This window comes from Gorilla gorilla, chromosome 2 (genome assembly GCF_029281585.2).
Source record: "Gorilla gorilla gorilla isolate KB3781 chromosome 2, NHGRI_mGorGor1-v2.1_pri, whole genome shotgun sequence".
Taxonomy (NCBI): domain Eukaryota; kingdom Metazoa; phylum Chordata; class Mammalia; order Primates; family Hominidae; genus Gorilla; species Gorilla gorilla.
In genome coordinates, this window is record NC_086017.1 from 97,385,463 (window position 1) to 97,402,346 (window position 16,884).

General features: G+C 37.8%; 1 pseudogene; it reads left to right on the top strand.

The window, feature by feature from the left end:
- The first annotated feature begins 4,619 nt into the window (after nucleotides 1–4,619).
- LOC101140463 (keratin, type II cytoskeletal 8-like) lies at nucleotides 4,620–6,102 on the top strand (annotated as a pseudogene).
- Nucleotides 6,103–16,884: the final 10,782 nt, after the last annotated feature.

The window sequence follows — 16,884 nt, forward strand, 5'->3', positions numbered from 1 at the left end:
CAGAATGCCAAATAAAGGCAGAGACTAAATTAGAGTAAAAAAATAGCTTACAAAAAGGCACTAAATATGGGAAACTCCACAATGCTTTCTTTATTTTGGCAGGGAACATAAGCCATTACTCATTCTCTTTTGTTAACAGGCAATAAAAAAATGCTTATTAACTACAATCTTCAGTATAATTCTATAATATTTTGGCAAAGAACTAAACTTTGATAAATTAATGCTGTTCTACAGCAACAATAAACACATTTAGCCAACATTTAAACCCTTTGCAATGTGACTTCAACCTGTCTTTCCCGATTTTTTTCTTTTCCTTTAAGCAGGAGGTAATGTGTCGTCATCACTAGTATGCTGGTGAATGTTTAACAACCAACTATTTGAAAAAATATTCTGATTTTTAGTGTTTGCCAATTTCTGAGGTGTGAATACTTCAACCGTGGTTGATTTCAAACATGCTCCTTTGAGAAGAGATCTGCATAATCAGCACTCAATATTTTATACAAGCCAGCCCAGAACGCCCCTGGGTGTGCTAAAGTCAGTTTGGAATTCTGTTATACTATTTATGAGTTATGTGATTGAGGTCAAGCTGCCAAATCTTCTTCTTTCTTTATATTCTCACCTATAAGGTAAAACTTAACATGTAGGGGTTTTTAAAAATAGAGATGCTATATGCAAAGCAATGTGCATGTTAGCAAATAATAGATTCACTGAGTAGTAGGTATTGTTATTGTTATTACATCCTCCTACATTTCTGTCTTAGTCAGCTCAGGTTGACATAACAAAATACCACAGACTGGTTGGGTTAATTAACAGATTTTTTTTTTTTTTGTACATTTGGAGGCTAGACGTTTAAGATTGAGGTGCCACTGGAATAGGTTTCTACTGAGACCTCTCGTCCGGCTTGCAGATAGCTACCTTCTCATGGTTGTCTCACATGGCCTTTTTCCTCTGTATGTTCCTGAAGAAAGATCTCTTGTGTCTCTTCCTCTCCTTGTAAAGACAGTAGTCCTATTAGATTAGGACCCAACTCTTAGGACCTTATTTAACCTCGATTATTTCCTTAAAGGTCCTATCTCTAAATTCAGTGTCCATATGAATTTTGGGGAAACACATTTCAGTCTCTAACAATCCCTGCGCATCCTCTAGGTTTTTCCCTGTGTACTTGCTATTCCCCAGGCATGCTTTGTTCTTGCTATTTTCTGTAATGATGTGTCATGTTGATAGATGAGTTCAGATTGTCAAATCCAAATTTATCAAAGTCCACCATAGCTACCACTATCTTCAGAAATACCTTCCTGATCACCCTGACAAAAATAATCTTTCTCATTTTAGCACTCAAAAAGCTTTGGTTGTATCTTTCCTATTATGCCTATCTTTCTCTGACAAGTGTTATGCCATATTTCATTAATTCTAACATACAAATTTTTCTCCACTTTAACATCCCTGAGATGTTTTGTTCTGATCTTAAGACAGAATAAAGATAAGGACTGCCTTATCCATTAAAAATACTTTAATAACACCTCACATCATTGGCCAGCATTAGTAATATGATATAGAAATATTTCTTCAAATGCTCATTTTGCCAATGCTTTCATATATATATAGGCACTTAACAAAATTAAAAGTAAAATTACATCTATGAATATAAAATTTTCTTCGCATGTGAAAAGTTCAGTTTTTGTATTCCTTTATTCTGTAAAAATATATTATTTAGCATATATTTTAGTTGATTTGGCAACTTGCAAATAAGATCTCTGCTCATGTGGACAAATTTAAAATAGGGAGAAATGAGTAACTTTCTATGTGCTGTGATTTTAAACTCTAAATTAAAGAAGCCTAATTTAAATTACCTAAATAAAAAAGCACATTTATATTAACCATATTATATTAAAGCATAATACTCAAAATGGTAAAATCAGGACTCATATGTATCCAAGGGGGTAAGGTGTTGATCTAAAACTGGTTAATCTGGTTAATGTCTTACAGGGCGATAAATCCTTGGGATTTTGTTGGCTCTCCTAAAAGAAATTGCTTGCATTTGTACTGGAAAACCATTACAAGTTAACCTCTATCCTTAAGTAGTGATAAAATAGGCCGTTAGAGGCAGAGCAAGATGGCTGAATAGAAACCTCCACCAAGTATCTCCCCCTGCAGGAACACCAAATTTAACAACTATCTACACAAAAAAGCACCTTCATAAGACCCAAAAATCAGGTGAGTGATCACAATACCAGGTTTCAACTTCATATTGACAAAAGAGCACCGAAGAGGGTAGAAAAGACAGTCTGAAATTGCTGACACCACCCCTCCCACTCCACGACAGCTGCTGGCCATGTGGTGTGGAGAAGAAATCTGTCTGCTTCGGGGAGGGAGAGTACAGTGATTGTGGGACTTTATACTAGGACTCAGTGCTTCCAACACTGGGCAAAACTCAGCTAGCACCCATGTAGTGAACATTTAGACCAGCCCTAGCCAGAGGGGAATTTCACATTTAAGTGGTCAGAACTTGAATTTCAACAAGCTTCCCCACTGTGGGCTAAAGTGCTCTGGGGTACTAAATCAGCTCGAAAGGCAGTCTAAGCCACCAGGACTTCAGTTATGAGGCAAGTCCTAGTGCTGAACTGGGCTTGGAACTAGTAGACTTGCCGGGCATGCAACCTATTGAGACACCAGCCTGGGTGGCTAAGGGAGAGCGTGTGCTATCCCTCCCCAGCCCCAGGCAGTGCAGCTCACCGCTCCAAAAGAGATCCCTTCCTCTGCCTTAGGAGAGGAGAGGGAAGAGTAAAGCCTTTGTCTTGCAACTTGGATACCAGCCCAGCCACAGTAGGATAAGACACCAGGCAGAGTTACGAGGTCCCCATTCCAGGCCCTAGATCCCAAATGACATTTCCAGATGCACCCTGGGCCAGAGGGGAACCTGCTGCCTTGAAGAGAAGAATATAGTCCTTGCAAGATTCATCACCTGCTGATCAAAGGGTCATTTGGCTCTGAATTATCAGCAGTGGTATAACCAGATAGTACATGCTACAGGCCTAGGGTGAGATTCTGAGATGTGCTAGCTTCAGGAGTGACCCAACACATTCACCACTGTGGTGGCTATGAGAAAAGAACCTTCTGCTTAAGAAAAGCAGAGAGAAGAGCAAAGGAGACTTTCTCCTGAGCTTAGGTACCAGCTCAGCCACAGTGAGAAAGAGCACAAGCAGGCTATTAGAGTCCCTGATTCCAGAACTTGGCTTTTGGATGGCAACCCTGGACCTACCCTGGGCCAGAGGGAATCCTACTGTCCTGAAGGGTGGGTCCCAGGCCAGAAAACATCCACCAAAAGCTAATTGAAGAGCCCCCGAGCTTTAAGTGAACATCAGTGGTACTCTGGCAAAAGTCCCTGCGGTGGTGGTGTATATGGGGAGAGACTCCTTTCCCTGGGGAAAGGGGAAGGAATAGTGGGAAGAACTTTGTCTGGTGGTTTCAGTGCCAGCTTAGCTGTTGCAGGTAGATCTGTAAGGTTTCTGACTCCAGGCTCTGGCTCCTGGACAACGTCTCTGGACCTTCCTTGGGTCTGGGGGAACTTGCTTCTCCAAAGGAAAGGACAAAAGCCTGCATATCCTTCCCATTTACTGCTTGCAGAGCCCTGAGGTATTGAAAAAATATAAGCAGTAGCCAGGTAGTAGTTACAATGGGTTTGGGGGAAGACACATTAATGGTCTGGCTTCAGGTTTGACGCTGCACAGTCCCAGTAATGGTGGTCACAGAGGTGTTTATGTCACATCTGACCCAGGACCAAGCAGCTCAGCACAGAGGCAGAGAGAGAGAGAGAGAGAGAGAGAGAGAGAAAGAGAGAGAGAGAGGCTCCATTTGTTAGGGAGAAAGTAAGGGAAGATAACAAGAGTCTGCCTGGTAATCCAGAGAATTCTTCCAGATCTTACCCAAGGCCACCAATGTGGTACATCTATGAGTCTGAAAGAACCATAATATTACTGGGCTTGAGGTAGCTTCTCATGCAGATATGGCTGCAGTGAGCAAAAACTTAGATTCAACACCAAGTCCTTTCAAATATCTGGAAAGCCTTCCCAAGATGGTTGGGGTCAAACAAGCCCAGGCTGCAAAGGCTACAATAAATACCTAACGTGTCAATGCCCAGACATTGATGAAAATCTACAAGCAACAAAATCATCAAGAAAACATGACCTCACGAAACTAAATAAGGCACCAGGGACCAATCCTAGAGAGACAGGGATATGTGACCTTTTAGACAGGGGATTCAAAATAGCTGTTTTGAAGAAACTCAAATATGTTCAAGATAACACAGAGAAGGAATTCAGAATCCTATCAGATAAATTTAACAAAGAAACTGAAATAATAAAAAAGAATCAACCAGGAATTCTGGAGTTAATGAATGCAATTGATATACCTAAGAATTTGTCAGAGTCTCTTAATAGCAGGATTGATAGAGCAGAAGAAAGAACTAATGAGCTTGAAGACAGGCTATTTGAAAATATGGTCAGAGGAGATAAAAGAAAAAAGAATAAAAAACAATGAAGCATTACTACAAGATCTAGAAAACAGCCGTGAGAAGCAGCTTCTCCATTCTTCCTTGTATCTCCACTGGGTTCAGGCCACCTGCCTCCACTCCTGCCTCCACCATGTCCATGTCCATCAGGGTGACCCAGAAGTTCTACAGGGTGTTCACCTCTGGCCCCCGGGCCTTCAGCAGCAACTCCTACACAAGTGGGCCTGGTGTCCACATCAGTTTCTCAAGCTTCTCCCGAGTGGGCAGCAGCAGCTTGTGGGGTGGCCTGGGCGGAGGCTGTAATGGGGCCAGCAGCAAGGGAGGCATCACAGCTGTCACAGTCAACCAGAGCCTGCTGAGCCCCCTTAACCTGCAGGTGGACCCCAACATCCAGGCCATGTGCACCCAGGAGAAGGAGCAGATCAAGACCCTCAACAACAAGTTTGCCTCCTTCATTGACAAAATATGGTTGCTGGAGCAGCAGAACAAGATGCTGGAGACTAAGTGGAGCCTTCTGCATCAGCAGAAGAGGACTCTGAGTAACATGCACAGCATGTTACAGAGCTACATCAACAACCTTCAGCAGCAGCTGGAGACTCTGGGTCAGGAGAACCTGAAGCTGGGGGCAGAGCTTGGCAGCATGCAGGGGCTAGTGGAGGGCTTCAAGAACAAATATAAGGATAAGATCAATAAGCGTACAGAGATGGAGAATGAATTTGTCCTCATCAGGAAGGTTGTAGATGACGCTTACATGAACAAGGTAGAGCTGGAGTCTCACCTGGAAGGGCTGACTGACGAGATCAACTTCCTCAGGCAGCTGTATGAAGAGGAGATCCGGGAGCTGTCCTAGATCTGAGACACATCTGTGGTTCTGTCCATGGACAACAGCTGCTCCCTGGACATGGGCAGCATCATCGCCGACATCAAGGCCCAGTATGAAGAGATCGCCTACGCAGCTAGGCCAAAGCTGAGAGCATGTACCAGATCAAATATGAGGAGCTGCAGATGCTTGCTGGGAAGCATGGGGATGACCTGTGTCATACAAAGATGGAGATCTCTGAGATGAACGGGAACATCAACTGGCTCCAGGCTGAGATAGAGGGCCTCAAAGGCCAGAGGGCTTTCCTGGAGGCTGCCATCACAGATGCTGAGCAGCATGGGGAGCTGGCTGTTAAGAATGCCAACACCAAGCTGTATGAGCTGGGGCCCGCCCTGCAGTGGGCCAAGCAGGACATGGTACAGCAGCTGCATGAGTGGCAGGAGCTTATGAAATCCAGGTGGCTCTTGACATTGAGATTGCCACCTACAGAAAGGGGCTGGAGGGCATGGAGAGCTGGCTGGAGTCGGGGATGCAGAACATGCAGAACACGAGTATCCATATGAAGACCACCAGTGGCTATGCAGGTGGGCTGAGCTCAGCCTATGGGGACCTCACAAGCCCCAGCCTCAGCTATGGCCTGGTCTCCAGCTTTGGCTCTGGCACGGGCTCCACCTCCTTTAGTTGCACCAGCTCCATCAGGGCCATGGTTGTGAAGAGGATCAAGACCCACAATGGGAAGCTGGTGTCCAAGTCCTCTGATGTCCTGCCCAAGTGAACAGCCATGGCAGCCCTTCCCAGGCTACCCATCCTGCGGCTGTCCCAGAGCCCATGGGGGAGGCAGCTGTGCAGGGGAATGCAAGACCCACCTGAGGTTCAGCCCTAGCCTTCAGCCCACCTGCAGGGGCAGCTTACTGCCTATGGCACCCGCCTTGCCCATGACTCCAGCTATGAAACAATTTTTTCCCCAAAATAAAACCTCAGCTAGATATGCACACACACACACACACACACACACACACACACACGTGCGCCACAAAAGAGCAAATCTAAGAGTTATTGGCCTTAAAGAGGAGGTAGAGAGAAAGAGATAAGGCTGGAAAGTTTATTCAAAGAGATAATAATAGAAATTCCTAAACCTAGAGAAAGATGTCAATATTCAAGTTCAAGAAGCTTATAGAACCCCAAGCAGATTTAACTCAAAGAAGACTATCTCATGACATTTAATAATCAAACTTCCAAAGGTCAAGGATAAAGAAAGAATCCTAAAAGCAGCAGGAGAAAAGAAACAACATAAAATCGAGTTCCAATATTCCTGGCACAGACTTTTTGGTGAAAATCTTACAGGAAAGGAGAGAGCGGCATCACATATTTAAAGTGTTGGAGGAAAAAGAACTTTTATCCGAGAATAGTATATCCAGTGTAAATACCCTTCAAACATGAAGGATAAATACTTGCCCACACAAACAAAAGCTGAAGGATTTCATCAATACCAGTCCTACAAGAAATGCTAAATGGAGTTCTTCAATATGAAAGAAAAGGATGTTAATGAGCAATAAGAAATCATCTGAAGGTTAACAATTTACTGGTAATAGTAAGCACACAGAAAAACACAGACTATTCTAACCTATAATTATGTTATATAAACTACTCATCTCTTAAGTAGAAAGACAAAAAGATGAACTAATCAAAACTAATAACTACAACAACTTCTCAAGACATAGACAGTACAAAAAGACATAAATAGAAACAACAAAAAGTTAAAATGCAGGGAGAGTATGTTAAAGTGTCAATTTTCTACTAGTTTTCCTTTTGCTTGTTAGTTGTTTGTTTATGCAATCAGTATTAAGTTGTCATCAGTTTGAAATAATGGGCTATAAGATATTATCTGCAATACTTATGGTAACTTCAAATCTAAAAACATACAATGGATACAGAAAAACCACAAAGCAAAAAATTAAAACATATTACCAGAAAAAAATTACATTCTCTAAAAGGAAGACAGGAAGGAAGGAAAGAAGGAAAGGAAAACCACAAAACAATCAAAAAACAAATAATAAAATGGCAGGAGTAAGGGATGAGTCCTTACCTATCAACAATAACATTAAATGTAGGTGGACTAAATTCTTCAATTGAAAGACATAGAGTGGATGAATGGGGGAAAAATAACAAGACCCAATGATCTGTTGCCTGCAAGAAAAACACTTCACCTATAAAGACACATATGGACTGAAAATAAAGACATGGTAAAAGATATTCCATGCAAATGGGAAACCAAAAAAGAGCAGGAGTAGCTATACTTATAACAGAAAAAAATAAATTTCAAGACAAAAGAATAGAGAAAGCCAAGGAAGGTTATTATATAATGATAAAGGATTCAATTCAGAAAAAGGAAAGCAATTTTAAATATATATACACCCAACACTGGGGCATAGAGATACATAAAGGAAATACTAAAGAGCTAAAGAGAGAGACAGACCCCAATAAAATAATAATGAGACTTCCACACCCCACTTTCAGCATTTGACAGAGCTGACAGAAAATCAACAAAGAAACATTGGACTTACTCTGCACTACAGACCAAATGAACCTAATAGATATAATTCATCCAATGGCTGCAGAATACACAGTATTCTTCTCCTCAGCACGTGGCTCATTCTCAAAGAAAGACCATATGTCAGACAACAAAACAAGTCTTAAAACATTCCAAAAAAATTAATAATATTAAGTGTCTTCTCTGACCACAATGGAATAAAAGCAGGAATCAATAACAGGAGAAATTTTGTTAAGTATACAAACATATGGAAATTAAACTACATGCTTCAGAATGACCACTGGGTCAATGAAGAAGTTATAAGGAAACTGTAAAATTTCTTGAGACAAATGATAAGAGAAACATGACATACCAAAACCTATGAGATGCAGTAAAAGCCATACTAAGAGGAAAGTATAGAGCTATAAGCACCTGCATCAAAAAAGAAGAAAAACATCAAATAAATAATTTAATGATGCATCTTAAAGAACTAGAAAGGCAAGAATAAACCAAACTCAAAATTAGTAGAAGAAAAGTAATAGTAAAGAGCAGAGCAGAAACAAATGATGTTGAAATGAAGAAAGCAATACAAAAGACCAATAAAATGAAAAGTTCTTTTTTTAAAAGCCTAGCAAGATGGACAAACCTTTAGCCAACTAAGAAAAAAAAGAGATAAGACTATAATAAATAAATTTAGAGATTAAAATGGAGACATGACAATAGATACTGCAAAAGTTCAAAGGATCATGAGAAGCCACTAGGAGCAACTATATGTCAAACATTGGAAAACTTGGGAGAAATGAATAAATTCCTGGACACATATAACCTACGAAGATGGAACCATGAAGAAATCCAAAACCTGAATAGAGAAATAACAAGTAATGAGATCAAAGCCATAATAAAAATTCTCCCAGCAAAGAAAAGCCCAGGACCCTATGACTTTATTGCAGACTTTCACTAAACATTTAAAGAAGAACTATTACCAATCCTATGCAGGATATTCTGAAAAAATAGAGGAAGAGGGAGTACTTCCTAACTCATTATGTGAGGCAAGTATTACCATGACATCAAAACCAGACAAAGACACATTAAAAAAAAAAAAACTACAGGTTTTTATCCTTGATTAACATTGATGCAAAAATCCTCCACAAAATACTAGCAAACTAAATTCAGCAACAAATTAAAAAGATCATTCATCATGACCAAGTGGGATTTATCTGAAGGATGAAAGGATGGTTCAACATACACAAATTAATCAATGTGATACATTATATCAACAAAGGACCAAAATTATATGACAACTTCAATTGATGTGGAAAAACATTCGAAAATATTCAACATCCCTTCATGGTAAAAGCCCTTAAAAAACTAGGTATAGAAGAAATGTGCTTCAACATAATAAACCACATATGATAGACCCACAGCTACTGTCATACTAGTAAAAACTGAAAACCTTTTTCAGGAAAAAGGTTTTTTCAGTTTTCCATACAGGGAAAACTGAAAACCTTTCCTCTAAAGGAAACAAAGATGAACACTTTTATCATTGTTATTCAACATAGTACTGGAAGTCATAGCTGGAGCAATCAGACAAAAGAAAAACATAAAGGCATCCAAATTGGAAAGGAAGAAATCAAATTATCCTTGTTTGCATATTATATAATCTTTTATTTGAAAAAACCTAAAGACTCCACCAAAAAACTGTTAGTACTAATAAACAAATTCAATAAAGTTGCAAGATACAAAATCAACCTACACAAATCAGTAGCACTTCTATATGCCAATAGTGAATAATCTGAAAAAGAAATTAAAACATAATCCCACTTACAATAGCAACAAATTAGATAAAATACCTAGGAATAAACTTAACCAAAGAAATGAAAGATCTCTCTAATGGACACTATAAAATATTATGCAAGAAACTGAAGAAGGCAATCATAAGTTAAAAAATATTTTGTATTAATGGATTCCATATTTATGGATTGGAAGAATCCATAAAATGTCCATACTACCCAAAGCAATCTACAGAGTCAATGCAATTCTTATCAAAATACCAATGACATTCTTCACAGAAATACAAAAAATAATCCTAAAGCTTATATGGAACCACAAAATACCCAGAATAGCAAAAGCTATCCAGAGCAAAAAGAACAAAACTGGAGGAATCACATTACCTGACTTCAAATTATACTATAGAGCTATAGTAACAAAAACAACATGGTACTGGCATTAAAAACAGACACATTGAGAAAAGAAACAGAATAGAGAGCCCAGAGACAAATCCATACATCTACAGTGAACTCATTTTTGACAAAGGAACCAAGGACATACAATAGGGAAAGGACAGTTTCTTAAATAGAATGGTCCTGGGAAAACTGGATATCCGTAAGCAGAAGAATGAAACTAGACCCCTGTCTCTTGTCATATACAAAAATCTAATCAAAATGTATTAAAGACTGAAATCTAAGACCTCAAACTGTGAAACTACTACAAGAAAACATTAGGGAAACACTTCAGGTCATTGAACTGGCAAAGATTACTGGAGTAAAATCTCACAGGCACAGGCAACCAAAGCAAAAATGGACAAATAGGATCACGCCAAGTTAAAAACTTCCTGTACAGCAAAAGAAGCAATCAATAAGGAATGGGAGCATCAAAGCAACCCATGGAATGGGAGAAAATATTTGCAAACTACTAATCTGATGACGGATTAATAACCAGAATATATAAGGAGCTCAAACAACTCTATAGGAAAAAAACCTAATAATCCAATTTAAAAATGGGCAAAAGAGATGACTAGACATTTCTCAAAAGAAGACATATAAACAGCAAACAGGTATATGAAAAGGTGCATGATATCACTGATCCTTAGAGAAATGTAAATCAAAACTACAATGAGAGATCATCTCACCCCAGTTAAAATGACTTTTATTCAAAAGACAGGCAATAATAAATGCTGGCGAGGATGTGGAGAAAAGGGAACCCTTGTATACTGTTGGTGGAAATATAAATTAGTACAACCACTATGGAGAATGCTAGGGAGGTTGCTCAAAACTAAAAATAGAGCTACCATATCTATTGCTGGGTCTATACCCAAAAGAAAGGAAATCAGTATAGGGGAGAGATATGTGCACTCTCATGTTTCTTGCAGCACTGTTCACAATACTTGCATTTGGAAGCAACCCAAGTGTCCATGAAGAGATGAATCTTTTTTTTTAATAAATGGGATACGTATACACAATAGAGAGTCATTCAGCCATAAAAAAGAATGAGATCCTGTCATTTGCAACAATATGTATGGAACAGGAGGTCATTATGTTACGTGACATATGCAAGCCAGGCACAGAAAGACAAACTTTGAGTGTTTCCACTTATTTGTGGGAGCGAACAATTAAAAAATTGAACTCATCGAGATAGAGTAGAATGATGGTTACCAGAAGCTGGCAAGGGTAATGGGCAGGTGGGGAGGAGAAGTGGGGGTGGTTAATGTACACAAAGATATAGTTAGAATGAATAAGATCTGTTATTTGATAACACAACAAGGTGACTATCTTAAATAATAAATTAATTGTACATGTTCAAATACCTAAAATAGTGTAATTGAATTGTTTGTAACATAAAAGATAAATGCATGAGGTGAGGAATACCTCTTTTACCCTGATGTGATTAAAATACATTGTATGCCTCTTTCAAAATATCCCGTATACTCCATAAATATATACACCTACTATACACCTACAAAAACTAAAATATAAAAAATTAGGCAGTTAACAGAGGGTCAAATTCAAACGTGTTCAAAACAAACTTCCAATAATCTCTTTTGCTTATTTCTAAATTTTGGATATTTTTCTGACACCTGTTGGCTCCATGAGGAATTTGAATTTGTTACCATGTAACTGAGCCTATATTATAAAAATCATAAAATGTTTGTTTGTTCTATTTTCTTTTTCTCTTTGTCCTTTTCTTCCACGTAAAACTGCTTGAATGCACATAGTAATTTTGGTAGAGGTTGGTTACTGATAATTGGTTAACTTTATAGCTTAACCCTGAGATGTTGTCTGCAAGATTAATGAACTTGGGTTGTTTTGTTTGTTTAATATGTTAAAAAAAAAAGAACAATGATCTTTAAATCATGCGGACCTCCTTGATGGCTGAGGCATACAAGTAGCTTTGATTATCAGGGGATATTGCCTCGCCCATTTTCTACTTTACTCATTAAAGCCTTCAGTACGTGAACATAAATTTTGGGGTTCTACAACAGCTAGTGGCCCAGAGGCTGCAACTCATTGCTAATATTGGAGATATATGGTAGTACATGATGTTAAAGAAAAAATTCCTTTTTCTTTTCTTTGTGAAATCCTGGTAGACATTAAGAGTAAACAGTTATAATAACATATTTAGGGAGTTTCTTAGGGATAAGTATTTTTTCATAGTCATTGCCACGTGAAGAGCTATTGCCCATGGTATAGCACCAAAGACCTGAACTCAGAAGAAATGGGACAGTGACCTAGCTTAGACGACAATGAAGAATACAAAGTCAGTCTTAACTTCAAATTTTAACTAAGAACTTTTTTTTCCATGACAAATTTAAACATCAAACTGGAGAATCATAAGACCTCTGGAGCAGAGTTTTCAAATTATGTGGGATGAGGGACATAATTTTTAAATAAATTTTATTCACTTGTATTTTCTAGAGTGTGTGTTCTACTGGTCCATACGTGTCCTCATGTGCATGACTAGTATAACTATACTGGTGGTGCAATATGAAACTCACCAGATGAGTTTGCCAGCACCCAAACTATTCTATACCCTGCTTAACTAGATAAGTGCAATGATAATGTAGTTAGATGTCATTGCAATTTAAAAGATTGTTGTAAGCTTTTCAATGCATATTATCAGTTTCTTTATGCATCTTGTCATGGCCTAGTGATAAACAGATCTGGCACCAGCCTACAGACTACATTTTATGTACTGCTCTACCTTAGGACAATAACATGAAACCGCTCTGACATCTCCAGATTTTTTCTTCTTCTGATGCTTACTTTGACAATTTTTAAAAATGTTGACTGTCATCTCAAGAACTTTGTTGCCTCTGTTTTTATAATGTAGTCATCAATGTAGCCAATACATGAAGCTTATCCAAGAAAACAAAAACATGAGAATAAGTTTTCTCAAAAAGTGGCTAATTTATATTAGCTTTTTAATCAATTGAATACAAATTAGGAATTTCTAAATTACAGATGGTCCCTGGCTGATAATTTCTGACTTTACATTACTTTAAGCATTCATACAACCATTCTGTTTTTCACTCTCAGCAGAGTATTTAAGAAACTGCATAAGATACTCTACACTTTACTGTAAAGTACGCTCTGTGTTAGATGATTTTCTCCAACTATAGGCTAATGTAAGTGTTCTGAGCATACTTAAGGTAAGCTAGACTAAGCTAAGCTATGATGTATGGTAGGGTAGATGTATTAAATGCATTTTTGACTTATGAAATTTTCAATTTATGATGGATTTATTCTGACACAACCCCATCATAACACTTGTCAGTTAGTTATTAGGCATTTGTATATTTATTTATTTTAAGACTAGCCAAGCGCAGTAGTGAGAAGAGGGAAAAAGAGTAGAACAAGGAGTTCAATCAGTAACTGACTGTAGTTATTTGGCCTTTTTAACATTAAATAATCATCAAGAGAACATATTGACCTATGGCTTATAATAAGGAAAAAACTATTTAAACTACGAAAGACCAGCACTTCATGCCCCTAGAAGGTTAATAAAAGTGCAAATTGCTTTAAATTCAAGCACTAGCATTTGCTAATCTGGAACATTTTAATTATCCTCCTCTAAAAGCATTGTCTTCTTATCATTAACCACAAAAAAAGGTAAGCCCTTTGGTTCCTTGATTTCAATTTTTTGAACCTCGATAATTATGCTTAGTTTCACCTTTTTGCCGAATGAAAACATAAGATGGAAGAAAAGGACTGAAATCGGTCCAAATAGTACTTGAAATATGTTCATCAGTAAATATATTTTTAAAAATCCTAGAGGAGCTTTGATTTTGTAGACTGTGGATGGGAGAGGACAAGTTATAAGTGATAAACATAGTAAATAAGTGATACGGTATGTTGAAAGGTAATAATTGTTAAAGAAAGAAGAAAACAAATAGAGAAAGGTTTGAGGATTGAGTTTGTGGGGGATTGAGAGCGTGAGGTGTGGGAAAGGGGGAAGGTTATGTTGTGATATTAATAAGCATGATCAGTTTCTGCCCTTTTGAAAAGATACAGTCTGAGCAAAGACTAGAGGAAAGTCTGGGGGAACAGCATTTCACACAGGAGGAATAGCCGATGCAAAGACCTCAAGGTAGAAGTTGTGCCTGATGCGTTCAAGGAGCAGCCAACAGGACGGAGAATAGTACGAGGGGAACTCAGAGAGGAATTGTGTACATGTGGATGAGTAGGGGCCTATGGAACATCTTTTCTGTCTTTTATCTCTCCTTTGCTCTGGCCATCACTGCTTCACCTCGACAGGTAGGGCCCAGTAGGTATCACTGCACATCTGGGGCTGGCAGGGCTTGCTCCTAAGTAAATGTGGAATTGTGAAGTTAATATCCCCTGGAAAAGCCCAAAACCAGTGGGAGATGACTGCTGGTGAATAAAAATTCCCAAATCATATCGTTAAACTAAAATGAAGAATGGACCTAAAGAATTCCTCAGCAGACAAAACTAGTTAGGCCTCATAAATGACCTTAACCTTGCTTGATTTGCAAACACAAGTGAAACTTAATTGGGGCCATTTTTTGTAAATGTCTACATGAAAGAAAAATAGCATTTAGGCTTAACTGGTCAGAAGCAGGGACAGACCTTGTAATTTTATAACTAGGGACTTTCCAGTGGGATAGATCAAATAGGCAACAATATAACTGTAACCAATCAAATATTTTCTTTGCTTTACTTCCGTGTTTGTCCCATAAAAGCCTCCCCCTTGCATTTCCTTGGTGGAGCTTCTGAACCACTCTGGTTTGGAGATTACTGATTCATGAGTCACTGTTTACTCAAACTCTTTAAAATTGTGTTGCATCTCAGTCTGCTTTTGAACAATGTGTAGGCACAGAATACTCATGATCTCAGAAGGACCTGGCAGGATTGAGTTGCCCAGAGATAACCATCTCAATGACACGTCTGTGGGCATACTTTTCTCCTTCCTCTTGTTCCCTTTCTCTGAGTCTTGAAAGTCACTTTCAAAATAAGTTTCTTGCTTGTAAATGCTTGTCTGAGGCTTTGTTTTTTGGGACGATAGAAGGAAAGACAAAGCTAGGAGACTAGAGCATGAAGGATCACGTAGGTCACTTAAGACTTCGTAAAAGCTTTAGCTTTCTTTGAGTTCAGGGTTCTGGACCAGGAAGCGAGATGAGCTGACTCAAAAGGAAGAAACTGAGGAAACAGAGAAAGAATACTCTTTATCAATCAAAAGAATGACTCTAGGTTCCAGTAGGCAACTAGCTGTTTGTCTCCCCAGGCAAAAATACAAACTCACAATCTTTAGTCTGGATAATCTCAAGAGAGTTTAAAACCAGGTTAAATAGCCATGCTTAAAGTCTCTTTTTTTCCTGTGGAAAATAAGAAGGAATGGCCTTTCCTTAAGATTGGTACTAGCCTTACATTCTGAGCCTAGTGGAAAAGTTCTAAGTAGGCCTCTGGGATTTTGTGAAAGTAGATGAGGAATTAAGCTGATTCTAAAAGAGAATACAGTACTTAATTTTTATTCTCTCAACTCCTCGATGTTACCACTGTGGAAGGACAGAAAGCATTTTAAAACATAGAGAATGCAATTAACACAATAAAAATATGTTAATACCAAAAAGTTTGCTTTATATTTGATGTGTCTATGAATGAATTTTAAAGAATGATTGTTACCCAAGGCTTAATGCTTTAAGAATCTGTTGATGAAACCACAAAATAATCTGAATAGACTTTTTTTATAGACCTACAAGAAATCTTGATGTTTATTATATTACCCTTCAAATTATATATTCATTTATTGTAATACAACATAGTTTTTTCTTCAGTATTAGTGCTAAAAGATGTTTTTATTGTTGTTGCCTACAGTTCTTGTAGTATGAGGGATGTTGGTTTCTGACAATTCAAACAGAAATGATGTTTTTGAACCAAAACCAGAATTTGTATGGCAAAATTTTAGCTTTCTAGAAGCAGAATTATCTTTTAGTTTATGGGTTTAGTAGCCCTTATAGATACAAACCTTTCTATATATTTTTGAGATTTAGGAGGCTTTCTATAATTACATTGAGAAATCAAAATAAACTTTGACTATGTTCCTAGATTGGATTTCAACTTTACCCTAATATAATAATTATTTAATACAATTCCAAGCAAATCCCAAGCTTATTTTGTAAAATAAAAATTCTTAGCATGTATAGCTAAGTATACTTATATATCTTAGCATATATAACTAAGATAATTAGAGAAATGAAATGATCTAGAGGAGAATTTGCCTAGCTAGATAATATATATTATGAAAATACATTTATTAAAGAAATAAAATATGTCAACAGACATAAGAAATCTATAATGAAACCAACAGTTAACTCAGAAATAAAACCTAGGTTTTAGTATCTACATAATTTAGTAGTTTATGAATATGTAATTACAAATCATTAGGGACCAGAGGAGTTGTCAATAAATGATCCTGAAACAATTGATTAGTTTTTTGAAATAAACCTATAATACATGCTCCTTGTGGAAGCAGAATTCTAAAATGGCACTCAGGATGCTCCATCCTAATCCCTGGAAACTGAATATGGTAAAGTATCCATCCCATAATTATGCTATGTTATTGGCTAAGTTGACCTTAAAATAGTGAGAAATCTGGAGGTGAAACTAATTTAATTCCTTAGGCTTTTTAAAGCAGAGTTTTCTACTTTCTACTATAGCAGAAGAGAAAGTTGGAGAGGTTGGAAGAACGAGAGAGAGTCAATACCCCCTCTCTGGCTTGCACTACGGAATAGGC